This window comes from Schistocerca cancellata, chromosome 4 (assembly GCF_023864275.1).
Source record: "Schistocerca cancellata isolate TAMUIC-IGC-003103 chromosome 4, iqSchCanc2.1, whole genome shotgun sequence".
Taxonomy (NCBI): Eukaryota; Metazoa; Arthropoda; class Insecta; order Orthoptera; family Acrididae; genus Schistocerca; species Schistocerca cancellata.
This window is the reverse complement of record NC_064629.1, coordinates 23,883,109-23,896,206: the sequence shown is the minus strand read 5'-3', so window position 1 is coordinate 23,896,206 and position 13,098 is coordinate 23,883,109.

Genomic DNA, 13,098 nt, shown 5'->3' with positions numbered 1-13,098 from the left:
GAGACATTCGTCAGGTTTATGTAACACTGTAATAAATATTTTTTTTTATAATAACGAAGAACTGAAGCTATATGTACTTCAGGTTGTGCCTGACTATTCCCATAAGAGGAGACTTGCCGCAACCAAGGTTAACAGTAAACGAGTGTCGCTGAAAAGTCGTCCCTTCGTCCTTCCACTCACTTAAGTGAACCGTTCCTTTGGAATCATTCGTTCACGAATGCTAATAAGCATCGCAATTTTTCTACTGCAGTGCTTTCATTCTCATTCACTCGTATCAGAATTTTCAATTGAAGCAACTTGTGTCCCAGTTCTAAACATTGGAACGGTTCATGACAGTTCACCTGCTAATATTTTGGCATACTGATCTCAGTTATCATTTTTCACTTGAGCAGAACTGAATAGCCCCCCACCCAGAAGAAAAAATTATCTGTCCCCCTGAACTGGTTTTATTTCAGTCTCTTCTTGGTTGGGTGCAGTGTGTGGAGCTGCTTTGTGAAACATCGATCGTTGTTTACCATTGCGTCATAACCAATATGTATATTTAATGATACCATCACTACATATTTATCTCAGAATGGTTTTTGTTAGTACAAGCAACTTAATAAATTCGTGCTGCAAGGGAAAAGTCTTCCAGTATTAGTAGCATGTCATTACTAGTATTATTCCTGGTATTTAGTAAGATCTACAATAAGAAAACAACTTTTCTAGAACGTTTTACAGGTGCCGGCGTTCAGTGTCTGCTGGCTGCAGAGCACTTTCGGCAGGTGATACTGGCTTCCTTATCAGGCACCAGTTTCCTGCGACACCGCCAGTGTGTGGGCCGTACTTGGCTCTCGTATCGTTTACCGGTCACTGAGCAGACGTGTCTGTTCTGAACGTTTGTGATCGGAGTTTAGTGGGCAGGGACATGGTGAGGAAACAAATTCGATCATTACCGCTAGCAACACACATAGGGTGGGATGATGTGCTGGAAGGTTTCGTGCAGTTGCCTGGAGCCAATGAACGCTGCTATGTTCTACACCTGATAGCACTTCTCTATCTAAACGGCTCCTATATGTCCAAAATACAGATTCACTGTACTTCTCAGATATAAATTATCGGTTTGTACATGCAGAGTTTCACAGCCACGGGACGATGGAGGCCGTGTACAAGAAAGTGAGAGAGGGCCAGAGACAGAGGGGGGGGGGGGGGGGGAGAGAGACTGTTATGGGTATCGAGAAGAGATGGTTTACGAGACACGTGTAGAATGTTTCTCTTCCAGCAATCAATGTGCTTGTGTTGTTCGCAAGTTGAATTCCGTTGGTGGTAGGTTAATTATTGTAACTGATGTGTCTTTGGGGCTTCATCTAAACTACACTCCTGGAAATTGAAATAAGAACACCGTGAATTCATTGTCCCAGGAAGGGGAAACTTTATTGACACATTCCTGGGGTCAGATACATCACATGATCACACTGACAGAACCACAGGCACATAGACACAGGCAACAGAGCATGCACAATGTCGGCACTAGTACAGTGTATATCCACCTTTCGCAGCAATGCAGGCTGCTATTCTCCCATGGAGACGATCGTAGAGATGATGGATGTAGTCCTGTGGAACGGCTTGCCATGCCATTTCCACCTGGCGCCTCAGTTGGACCAGCGTTCGTGCTGGACGTGCAGACCGCGTGAGACGACGCTTCATCCAGTCCCAAACATGCTCAATGGGGGACAGATCCGGAGATCTTGCTGGCCAGGGTAGTTGACTTACACCTTCTAGAGCACGTTGGGTGGCACGGGATACATGCGGACGTACATTGTCCTGTTGGAACAGCAAGTTCCCTTGCCGGTCTAGGAATGGTAGAACGATGGGTTCGATGACGGTTTGGATGTACCGTGCACTATTCAGTGTCCCCTCGACGATCAGCAGTGGTGTACGGCCAGTGTAGGAGATCGCTCCCCACACCATGATGCCGGGTGTTGGCCCTGTGTGCCTCGGTCGTATGCAGTCCTGATTGTGGCGCTCACCTGCACGGCGCCAAACACGCATACGACCATCATTGGCACCAAGGCAGAAGCGACTCTCATCGCTGAAGACGACACGTCTCCATTCGTCCCTCCATTCACGCCTGTCGCGACACCACTGGAGGCGGGCTGCACGATGTTGGGGCGTGAGCGGAAGACGGCCTAACGGTGTGCGGGACCGTAGCCCAGCTTCATGGAGACGGTTGCGAATGGTCCTCGCCGATGCCCCAGGAGCAACAGTGTCCCTAATTTGCTGGGAAGTGGCGGTGCGGTCCCCTACTGCACTGCGTAGGATCCTACGGTCTTGGCGTGCATCCGTGCGTCGCTGCGGTCCGGTCCCAGGTCGACGGGCACGTGCACCTTCCGCCGACCACTGGCGACAACATCGATGTACTGTGGAGACCTCACGCCCCACGTGTTGAGCAATTCGGCGGTACGTCCACCCGGCCTCCCGCATGCCCACTATATGCCCTCGCTCAAAGTCCGTCAACTGCACATACGGTTCACGTCCACGCTGTCGCGGCATGCTACCAGTGTTAAAGACTGCGATGGAGCTCCATATGCCACGGCAAACTGGCTGACACTGACGGCGGCGGTGCACAAATGCTGCGCAGCTAGCGCCATTCGACGGCCAACACCGCGGTTCCTGGTGTGTCCGCTGTGCCGTGCGTGTGATCATTGCTTGTACAGCCCTCTCGCAGCGTCAGGAGCAAGTATGGTGGGTCTGACAGACCGGTGTCAATGTGTTCTTTTTTCCATTTCCAGGAGTGTATTATTAGTCATGGAGGGATGAGATCTTCATTAGTGCGCTTACAGAACATACGTTAAGGAATTTATCTTAATAGTAATTAATGCATTGTGAGGAACCGTCGTATTTTGTTATGTTTATCCACTGTAATTGTATACAGCGATGTGTTGTGGAAGGACATATGCGGATTTTTCCCTTGTTATTTACGAGTCTTATAGTATCGTCACAGTTTATTTGTATAAATATCGTGCTGTGGCATTTTAGTAGTAACGCAGTGGCTTTCCACTATTAAGAAAGTAAGCTATTCACAGAAATAAAAGTTTTTAAATACTGCAGTGTCTTTGGAATTCTGTGAATTTGTCGGAATTACGTTAATAGTGATGATCAAACTCAGATTTTTTCTGTAGTTAATATACGTGTTTTATAGCAATTTTACATATACACTATGTGATCAACAGTATCTGGACACAACCAAAAACATGCGTTTTTCATATTAGGTACATTGTACTGCACCATATCAGCGACGTCAGTAGTTATTAGACATCGTGAGAGAGTAGAGTGAGGCACTCCGCAGAACTCACGGACTTCGAACGTGGTCAGATGGTTGGGTGACACTTGTGTCATACATCTGTACGCGAGATTTCCACACTCCTAAACATCCCTAGGTCCACCGTTTCCGATGTGATAGTGAAGTGGAAACGTGAAGGGACACGTACAGCACAAAAGTGTACAGGTCGCCCACATCTGCTGACTGACAGAGACTGCCGACAGTAGAAGAGGGTCATAATGTGTAATAGGCAGACCAGGCAGGTACAGACCATCACACAGAAATTCCAAACTGAATCAGGACCCACTACAAGTACTATGGCAGTTAGGCAGGAGGTGAGAAAACTTGGATTTCATGGTCATAAGACACACAGCACGCCGGTAAACTCCAAACGGCGTCTTGCTTGGTGTAAGGAGCGTAAACATTGGACGATTGAACAGTCTACAAACGTTGTGTAGAGTGACGAATCACGGTACACAATGTGGCTATCTGATGGCAGGGTGTGGGTATGGCGAATGCCTGGTGAACGGCGTCTGCCAGCATGTGCAGTGCCAACAGTAAAATTCGAAGATGGTGGTGAGGGGAAGTGGAGGGATCGGGTGGGGTTCCCTCCGATGACCTCGAATAATTGCCGGTTGTTCCCTGAGGGGTAGGGGGGGGGGGGCTGCGTTGAATATAAGTAGCCCAAGTGTGCACCCCTTGTTGTTTTGTGTGGCACAGGCCTACATTGATATTTTAAGCACCTTCTTGCTTCCCACTGTTGAAAAGCAATTCAAGGATGGCAACTGCATCTTTCAGGCACCTGTTCATAATGCACAGCCTGTGGCAAAGTGGTTACACAACAATACCGTCCCTGTAATGGCTTGACATGAATCCTGTAGTACACCTTTGGGATGTTTTGAAATGCCGACTTCGTGCCAGGCGTCACCGACCGACATCGATACCTCTCCTCAGTGTAGCACTTCGCGAATAACGGGCTGTCATTCCCCAAGAGAGCTTCCAGCACCTGATTGAACGTATGCCATCGAGAGTGGAAGCTGCCGTCATGGCTAAGGATGGGCCATCACCATACTGAATTCCAGCATTACCGATGGAGGGCGCCACGAATTTGTAAGTCATTTTCAGCCAAGTGTCTGGAAACTTTTGATCACATAGTGTATTAATAAAATTGTGGGGCTTATTTTTTTGGATATTATAATTGTAATGACCTGTCTTCATTCCACCTGGGAGCTCTGTCTCACACATAAGTGCTATTTTAGAAAGCCTCATTTTAATCGATCCAGAGAGAGAAATTTGGGAGAGGAGTGCTTGCAACTTATCTGCAATGCAGCCAACATATTTCCACTGCTGTGTTAGGACCTGTCTGCTTTGGACATAGTTACATCTAAGTTAATGGAAATTTCTTGGTCAGGGCTGTACCCTACACGTCACTACTAGGGGTATGCTCTACCCTGCGGGTGACATGTGACATGTTTGTCACTGGGACTGGTTGGAGGCACTGGGCAGCTCTGTCTAGGTGTGTTTTTCTTTTTTAGTGCTGTGCTAATTGTTATTCACGCAGTATCTTTGGTTGGAAACTGGTAAAACCTCAGTGCTCATAGGATTCGCTATGACGTCAATGACGTCATTAATACGTTGTGATGTCATTATTTCTATCGATATGGGAATGCGTTCATTAGTAACACATAAACTATGACGTCACACATTCGTGCACGCATGAGCGCACACACACATACGCACGCGCGTTCGCGCGCTTTGTGATGTTTTAGCAATGAAAAATAATTCAAATACATTTGGACACATGCTGCATTGTGAGCCTGAGAACATCATGATGTCTATGTGACGTCACAATGCGACACTGAAGTGATGATATGACGCCGCCACAAGACATGCTGCGATGCTCACAATGTTGACCTGACACCGAGAGCAGTGAGACAGAACTCTCGTAATTGGATGAAATTCATAAAACTGTGGAAAATTATGTACAATTGTGAACATATGGAAAAGCACAAAATATGTTGAATACATAAAATTGTAAGAAAATGGCATACTTACATATCTGCCTGGGTGTGTTCGTTACTGATGCCTCAAATGACGAAAATCGTGTAAATTTAATTTGTTATTAACAAACAGATATCAAGTAATATGACTTAACGTAATTATTATAACATTAATTTGTTTTTAACAAACAGACACAGTCCGCAGCTCGTGGTCGTGCGGTAGTGTTCTCGCTTCCCACGCCCGGGTTCCCGGGTTCGATTCCCGGCGGGGTCAGGGATTTTCTCTACCTCGTGATGACTGGGTGTTGTGTGCTGGCCTTAGGTTAGTTAGGTTTAAGTAGTTCTGAGTGCTATGGGACTGATGACCATAGATGTTAAGTCCCATAGTGCTCAGAGCCAAAGAGACACAGCCTGATCCTCTCCCTGTGCTGTACAGCTACGGAGTGAATCCACCCACTCAGGTGCCATAGTTATAAAAGATGAAGAGAGGGAGAGACTGTTCGAATTTCGTTGGCCCAGTGGGGAGGGAAGGGGAGGGGCTGAGAGGAAGAGGAGGGATAGAGTGGGGTTCCCTCGGATGACCTCGAATAATTGCCGGTGGTTCCCTGAGGGGAGGGGGAGAGGGTTGGCTGCGTTGAATATAAGTCGCCCAAGTGTGTAATCTGACGCCGGACGCGCTTCAGCGATCTCGAAATAAGAAATCGGTTATAACTGGATTGCGGCTTAAATGCCCACTGATAACCTACTCAAATGTGAACGATGTTTTATGCTCTGGGAAAGTCTCACTGTTTAGTTCGCCCAAGTGGAGCACAGCAAAAAAGAAATCAGAACAGCTATGTCCACATCGGACGCGCCGCACTACGCAAAAAACAAAGTGCGGCGAGCAGAAGTGCAGAACGGTGTAGACCAGAGCATAATTGCACGGAGTCTAGCAAACTTTTCCTAGGTGTGCAGCAGTGTGCTGACGTGGACGTCAATAAGAATCGAAAACGTGAAACGGCTGCGCGGAACTTTTACTTGTTGTTGCACGGACCGGCGCGCTTCGGGGCCCACACGGACGCGCAGCCCTGCGCCGAACCTCTTTCCGTGGAGTGGCTGGTGTGGACACGGCTTTAGATCTGCCGCTGGTCATCTCAGTGCTGAATTTCGTTAAAGCTTCTACGTCAACATCGAGCATTCAAAAAGCACCGTATCGAAATGACACGGAAGAACGTGCTGTAAAATTACCTCAGATAGAGGATGAATTTGTAGATCGCGAAAAAAACTGACAGAAGTAGCAAAACTGAACAACCGGTCAGAGAGGACATTCACGAAGAAACTGAAGAACGCAAAGAAAGTGTAGAAAATTTTGTAGACAATTGTAATGTAAATGAAAATACTGTAGATTGGAAAGCAGCACACCAGATGAAGAGGGAGAAAATGAAGAAGAAACCACTGAAAGTAGTTGTAATGTTCAGTTTCCTGGCAGCTCTCAGTAGAAATTCCATGTTACATAAAATCTAAGTGTTAATTAAATAAGGATTGAGGCATTTCGAAACAAAGATGGACCATTTGTTTCTGTTAACACACAACTAGAGAACTAACCGACTACTGACATCTGACTGGATCTTTATCAGTCACCCAAATGGTGAGAAAATTCTGGAAAGTTGATTGGCATACTCAACAAAGAGCAAAAGTTTGTAGTGTGTTTGCTGCAGGCTCCTCAGCACAAACGAAAGTTTGAAATGAGGCAAATACCGGGTGATCAAAAAGTCAGTATAAATTTGAAAACTTAATAAAACACGGAATAATGTAGATAGAGAGGTAAAAATTGACACACATGCTTGGAATGACATGGGGTTTTATTAGAACAACAAAAAAAAATCACAAAATGTCCGACAGATGGCGCTGGACAGCAAAAATGCTACCGTGACGGGTGAGAGGTACGCCGATATGTTACAGAATCGCATCATCCCCAGCCTGGCTTATAAACACCTGCTGGAACGTACGATGTTTATGCAGGATGGCGCTCCACCCCATATTGCTAGACGCGTGAAAGATCTCTTGCGCGCGTCGTTTGGTGATGATCGTATGCTCAGCTGCCACTTTCGTCATGATTGGCCTCCCAGGTCCCTAGACCTCAGTCCGTGCGATTATTGGCTTTGGGGTTACCTGAAGTCGCAAGTGTATCGTGATAGACCGACATCTCTAGGGATGCTGAAAGACAGCATCCGACGCCAATGTGTCACCATAAATCCGGACATGCTTTACAGTGCTGTTCACATTATCGCTCGACTATAGCTATTGTTGAGGAATGATGGTGGACATATTGAGCATTTCCTGCAAAGAACATCATCTTTGCTTTATCTTACTTTGTTATGCTAATTATTGCTATTCTGATCAGATGAAGCGCCATCTGTCGGACAATGTTTAAACGTTTGTCTTTTTCGGTTCTAATAAAACCCCATGTCATTCCAAGCATGTGTGTCAATTTGTACCTCTCTATGTACATTATTCCGTGATTTATTCAGTTTTCAAATTTAGACTGACTTTTTGATCACCCAGTAGTTTGAACAATATATTTAAATTTCTTGCTTATTTTCAAGCTTGGTGGAAACTTATTCCTAAGGTTACAACCATGACCTTCAGAAAAAAAACTTAAGACAAGTCTAATTGCCAACAGAACAACTGATCTTGTTTCCCAGACATCATTTGAAACAGAAAAAGGAAATAGAGAGATATTTTTAAATGACTACTGGACGTCACTATGTTTTTCGCTGGACAAACTCTTCCGTCCGCGACCACAGAGAGCATAAAATTATGCCGACGGAAAACAAAGGAAATTTTCTGAAACTGATTAGACTGTTATCTAAATACGATGCCATACTAAGAGAGCACTTGATCAATCTCTAATAGTCCGGACAGGCCCATCAAATGGTTCAAATGGCTCTGAGCACTATGGGACTTAGCATCTGAGGTCATCAGTCCCCTAGAACTTAGAACTACTTAAACCTGACTAACCTAAGGACATCACACGCATCCATGACCGGGGCAGGAATCGAACCTGCGACCATAGCAGTCGCGCGGTTCCGGACTGAAGCGCCAAGAACCGCTCGGCCACGGACAGGTACATTCGGTCAAAAAATTTTCACGCTGTTTATCCTCCACAACGCAAGATGAATTTATCTCATGTCAGGTGGAACTGTAAAAGAAAATATTTTAAATCATATAAAAATTACGAAGTATTTTTGTTGAATCTTAGACTGCATGCTGAACATGTAGCACATAGATCAAATGAGTGAGATTATTTGTTACGTTCACATGGAAGACAACAAGGTAGAAATGAATAAGTCATTTCTAGGTTATTGTCAGCAAATTGGGAAGAAAGCTGTTAAAGTAACGGAAATATTTTGCAGGTTATTGAAGAGGATGGTCCGGATATAATAATGTGTCGAGAATAGGGTTACAAAAGCGCTTCTACAGCAATAGCCGGAGTGCATTCCGGAGTTCAAGCAAGAATTTGTGAACTTAGTCCTGAGGTTTTGTTTGTACTCTGTGCAACAATTCCATTATGTTTGACTATTTTTGGGGGGCCTTGGAAGGTTTTTACGAAATTCCCTCAGCTTCTACCCACGACCCAACTGAAAAACTTTGGAGATACAGATAAGAGACTTTTGGATATATGATGGAGTGCTCACTACGAATCCAGCGCTTTAGAAAAATATCAGTCACTGAGGAACTGTCTGATTGTTCAAAAATTAGACACAAGAGAAGCTGCTCAACCTCTGTTATCTGCATTGTTTGATACCTAAAAAAAAATTCAAATGGCTCTGAGGACTATGGGACTTAACATCTGAGGTCATCAGTCCCCTAGAACTAAGAACTACTTAAACCTAACTAACCTAAGGACATCATACACATCCATGCCCGAAGCAGGATTCGAACCTGCAACCGTAGCGGTCGCGCGGTTCCAGACTGAAGCGCCTAGAACCGCTCGGCCACCCCGGCTGGCGTTTGCCCTAGTTTTTGCGTTTTTTTTTTTCTGTTTCTGGAATGTTGTATTAGAAGAAGTCAGCCACGCTTAAAATTATTTACAGATCCTTGGAGTTTGCTTTGAAATGTATGTTACTGACTTGTGAGGTCCTAAGTTCTTTTTGAAAGACAAGAGAAATAATCTTGTCGATGAAGTTCATCGATCTGCGGATAACACATGTGACGAGATGGGCATTCCTATGGAAAAAGCAGAACTACGAGGATAAAGAAAATGATTGGACTCTGGATTAATATGTAAATACATATTTCCGTTTTAAGCAATTTTCATTCTTTTTGCAGTTTCCTCAGAAATCGTGACATTTGGAGTCTGAAATTGTAACTTTCATTTTTCATATTTTTCCATATTTTTTTATATTTTTGCATATTTCAAAGTTCAGTCCATTATTTTCCATATTTCAAATTTTAGTCCACATTTTTACACCAAAATTGCATAAATCCATGTTTTCAAGGTTACGTTATATAAAACAGATCTTTTTAAGGCGTAACAGCATTAAAAAATTCATTAAAAGACACTTCAAGACGCGATTTCTGGCTTCGGAATGGACGAACCGAAAGCACAAATCGCGCCACCTGAAGCAGCCTAGTCTTTCAGAGAGGCTGCAAGCATTTTAGTGATGCTTCCCAGGGATTATGGGAAGAGGGAAAGAAGTAAAATCTCTTCCAGGGAATGAAGCATTGAAATGATGTTTCCGGAGTGGTGAGGAAGGGGAACAGTTTTTAACTTGTCCACTGCTGTCAACATACCCTTCAAAATGGTTCAATTGGCTCTGAGCACTATGGGATTTAACATGTGAGGTCATCAGTCCCCTAGAACTTGGAACTACTTAAACCTAAGGACATCACACACATCCACGCCCGAGGCAGGATTCGAACCTGCCACCGTAGCAGTCTCTCGGTTCCGGACTAAAGCGCCTAGAACCGCACGGCCACCGCGGCCGGCCAACATACCCTTCCCTGCCAGTCATCTCCTGTAGTGAAAGCACATTTATAAACAGGCTATTATCGAATGTGGTTCTTCTTTGTAGTAACGAACATGATATTAAATTAAGACAGCTAAAATGAAATTGCTTTCGATGGCTAAGACTGTCGGTACCGTCGACGTCCGTGAATCTACCAGTCGAAACTAGGGTGCAAGAGCTCACTGAGAATCTTACAAACGGTACCTTATACGCCGTCTTCGTCGTAGATATGTTAAATGATTTCTATTCCTCCACGTTTTCTGTTTCGTCATTCGAGTGTCTTTCGCGTGGAACGCAAATGAATTAGGCAGTACTATCAAGCGGGCTAGTTGATGCTAGATATGTGAACAATATAGCTGCTGCATTAAAAGTTTCTTCATTGTAATACTCGTGTGTTTCGTTCACCGCACAACGTCTGACGTGCACCTCCACAAGTAGTACGCTAACCGTACGTATAACTTCACGTCCGGATCATTCACTGTTGATACCGGAGAGGTTTGCCGTTACGCGCCATTGTGTTATTTACGCATCTACGTTCTCTCAAGCATAAAAGTTGCGTCTCTATCTGTGTGCACGTGGTTTGTTAAATATACATGAAAATGCCGAAGTATAAGCAACCGTTATGTTTGGCTCTGAGCACTAAGGGACTCAACTGCTGTGGCCATCAGTCCCCTAGAACTTAGAACTACTTAAACCTAACTAACCTAAGGACATCACACACACCCATGCCCGAGGCAGGATTCGAACCTGCGACCGTAACAGCAGCGCGGCTCCGGACTGGAGCGCCTAGAACCGCACGGCCACCGCGGCCGGCTCAACCGTTACGTTTCAAACTGCAAAAATATATTGAAGATTTCACAAACGAGTCTTTGAGTACATATGGTAAACTACTATTGTGCATTGCATTCCTTTCGGACCCTTGTTAGCTGTCGTCTCAGAGTTCGCAGCGTTGTGATGTAACGCTCTGAATTTATTGTCGTTCTAAGATCAAGGCAACATGGATAACACCATCTGCATCCCAGAACATTGTGGCCACGATTTTTCCAGCTGAGGGCTGCGTCTCGAATTTCTGTTTCTGGGGCGAGTCTTTGTGTCGATATTCCACAGACTGACGTTTCGTCTCCGGGTCATAATAGTGTACCCCCTGTCACAATTGAATGGAAAAACGCGTCATCTTCATTCTCGTAACGCGAGAGGAGTTCCTGGCAAACTTCAAGTCTGTGCACTGTCAGCATCCGGGGTACCCATCGTGCAAAGATCTTGCGATAGCCAAGCAAAGCAATAATGTGACCCACACGTTCTTGTGACATGCCGATTGTACTTGCAATTTCTCTCTGAGTGAACGATCGTCCTAAATCAACCTGTCAACATTTTGTTGTGAAACTCGCTGGTTGCTGTCATATGACGTCCAACTCTTTGTTTGTCACGCAGGTCAGAAGTTCCCGCCTCAACGTACTCGCCCAACGACGCACAGTACTCACATCGACACGATCCCTAGTTTCAAAGGATTCCAAACCTGGTCTACAAGCAACGAAAGCTACAGTTAGCCATCCGTTACCCAAACTAGAGGAAGAAGAAACTTTTATTACAGAAAAATTTAACCTCGCACCACAAAATAAAGTAGGTCCATGAATAAGAACAAATTGAGCAGTTTTACCAACTCCTCTCGTTTCGTTCTTTTTACCCTTCCCAGAAGATGTCGAAGCACCGAGAGTGCCGTCCACATTGACAAGTGATTTGTAAAACAGCATTCCCCGGCGACGATGATGCTATAAATAGCACACTGTTCTGTCTAGCGCATTCACTCGGTTTGAGGGAATAGCCACTGAGGCACTGCTTCTTACAATGATGCTTAAACGTTGTTTTCGTCGTCGCCGGGTTCCATACTTGACACTGTAACAACACAACCGTTCAATACTAAGGCTTCCCGCCAACTGGAGCTGTAGAGAAGAGGCTACGGAACAACGGAACAAGCTATTTAGTACCTGCCGCATACCAATGCTGCCAACTATTGAAGAGTTACGAAGATATGGAGGCATTACTATTCAGTCAACCCTCGTAGTAACTGGGCGACTATTTGAAGATAAATGGAGCAAATCCTTTCTGTTGGGGTGTGAAGAGCTTCCTAAATGTAACCACCAGACATCAGCAAAGCTCTTTAATTATGCTATGAATTATGCAAATTTAAGTTTGCTCCAGTATTATCCTGCGACCCCAAAACATCTTTCATTCGGGTATAAAGCGTTGTTTTGAAAATTTAAAAAAAAAAACATGTGATCGTGCATTGCAACAATATAAATAATGTCATTGAGAATGAAGAAGCATAAAATTGTTTGTTTTTGGTATAACAAAGTGTGGTTTATTTGAAAATAGTAATTTTTTTGTCTCCATATTTTTCCATATTTTATATTTTGAAGTCCATATTATATGTACATATTTTGTCCTTAGTAATACATATTTATCTGAAGCCGAAAAATGATGCTTGGAGAGGAGGCTGTAGACGACACGCTGACTTTCACCAGAAAGGAAGGAGGGCAGTTTCAAAGCACAGGGACGAGGGACAGCTTTCTACAAGAAATCGGTACACGTTGCAAAATCATGGAACGTGTGCTGGTTTACAGCTCAGTAATCTGATTAAAAACCTCGGAAACGCTACTTCCCTTAATGTAAAAACTTGGTTGACAATTATGATGAGATTTCTGAAGATGGTATCTGGCAAAACTTCTGCGTCTAGGAACATTTCTGCGTGCTGGTAAAGTTACAAAGCAAGACTGTCTTGGTTGGACATCTTTACGAGTCTTACAGT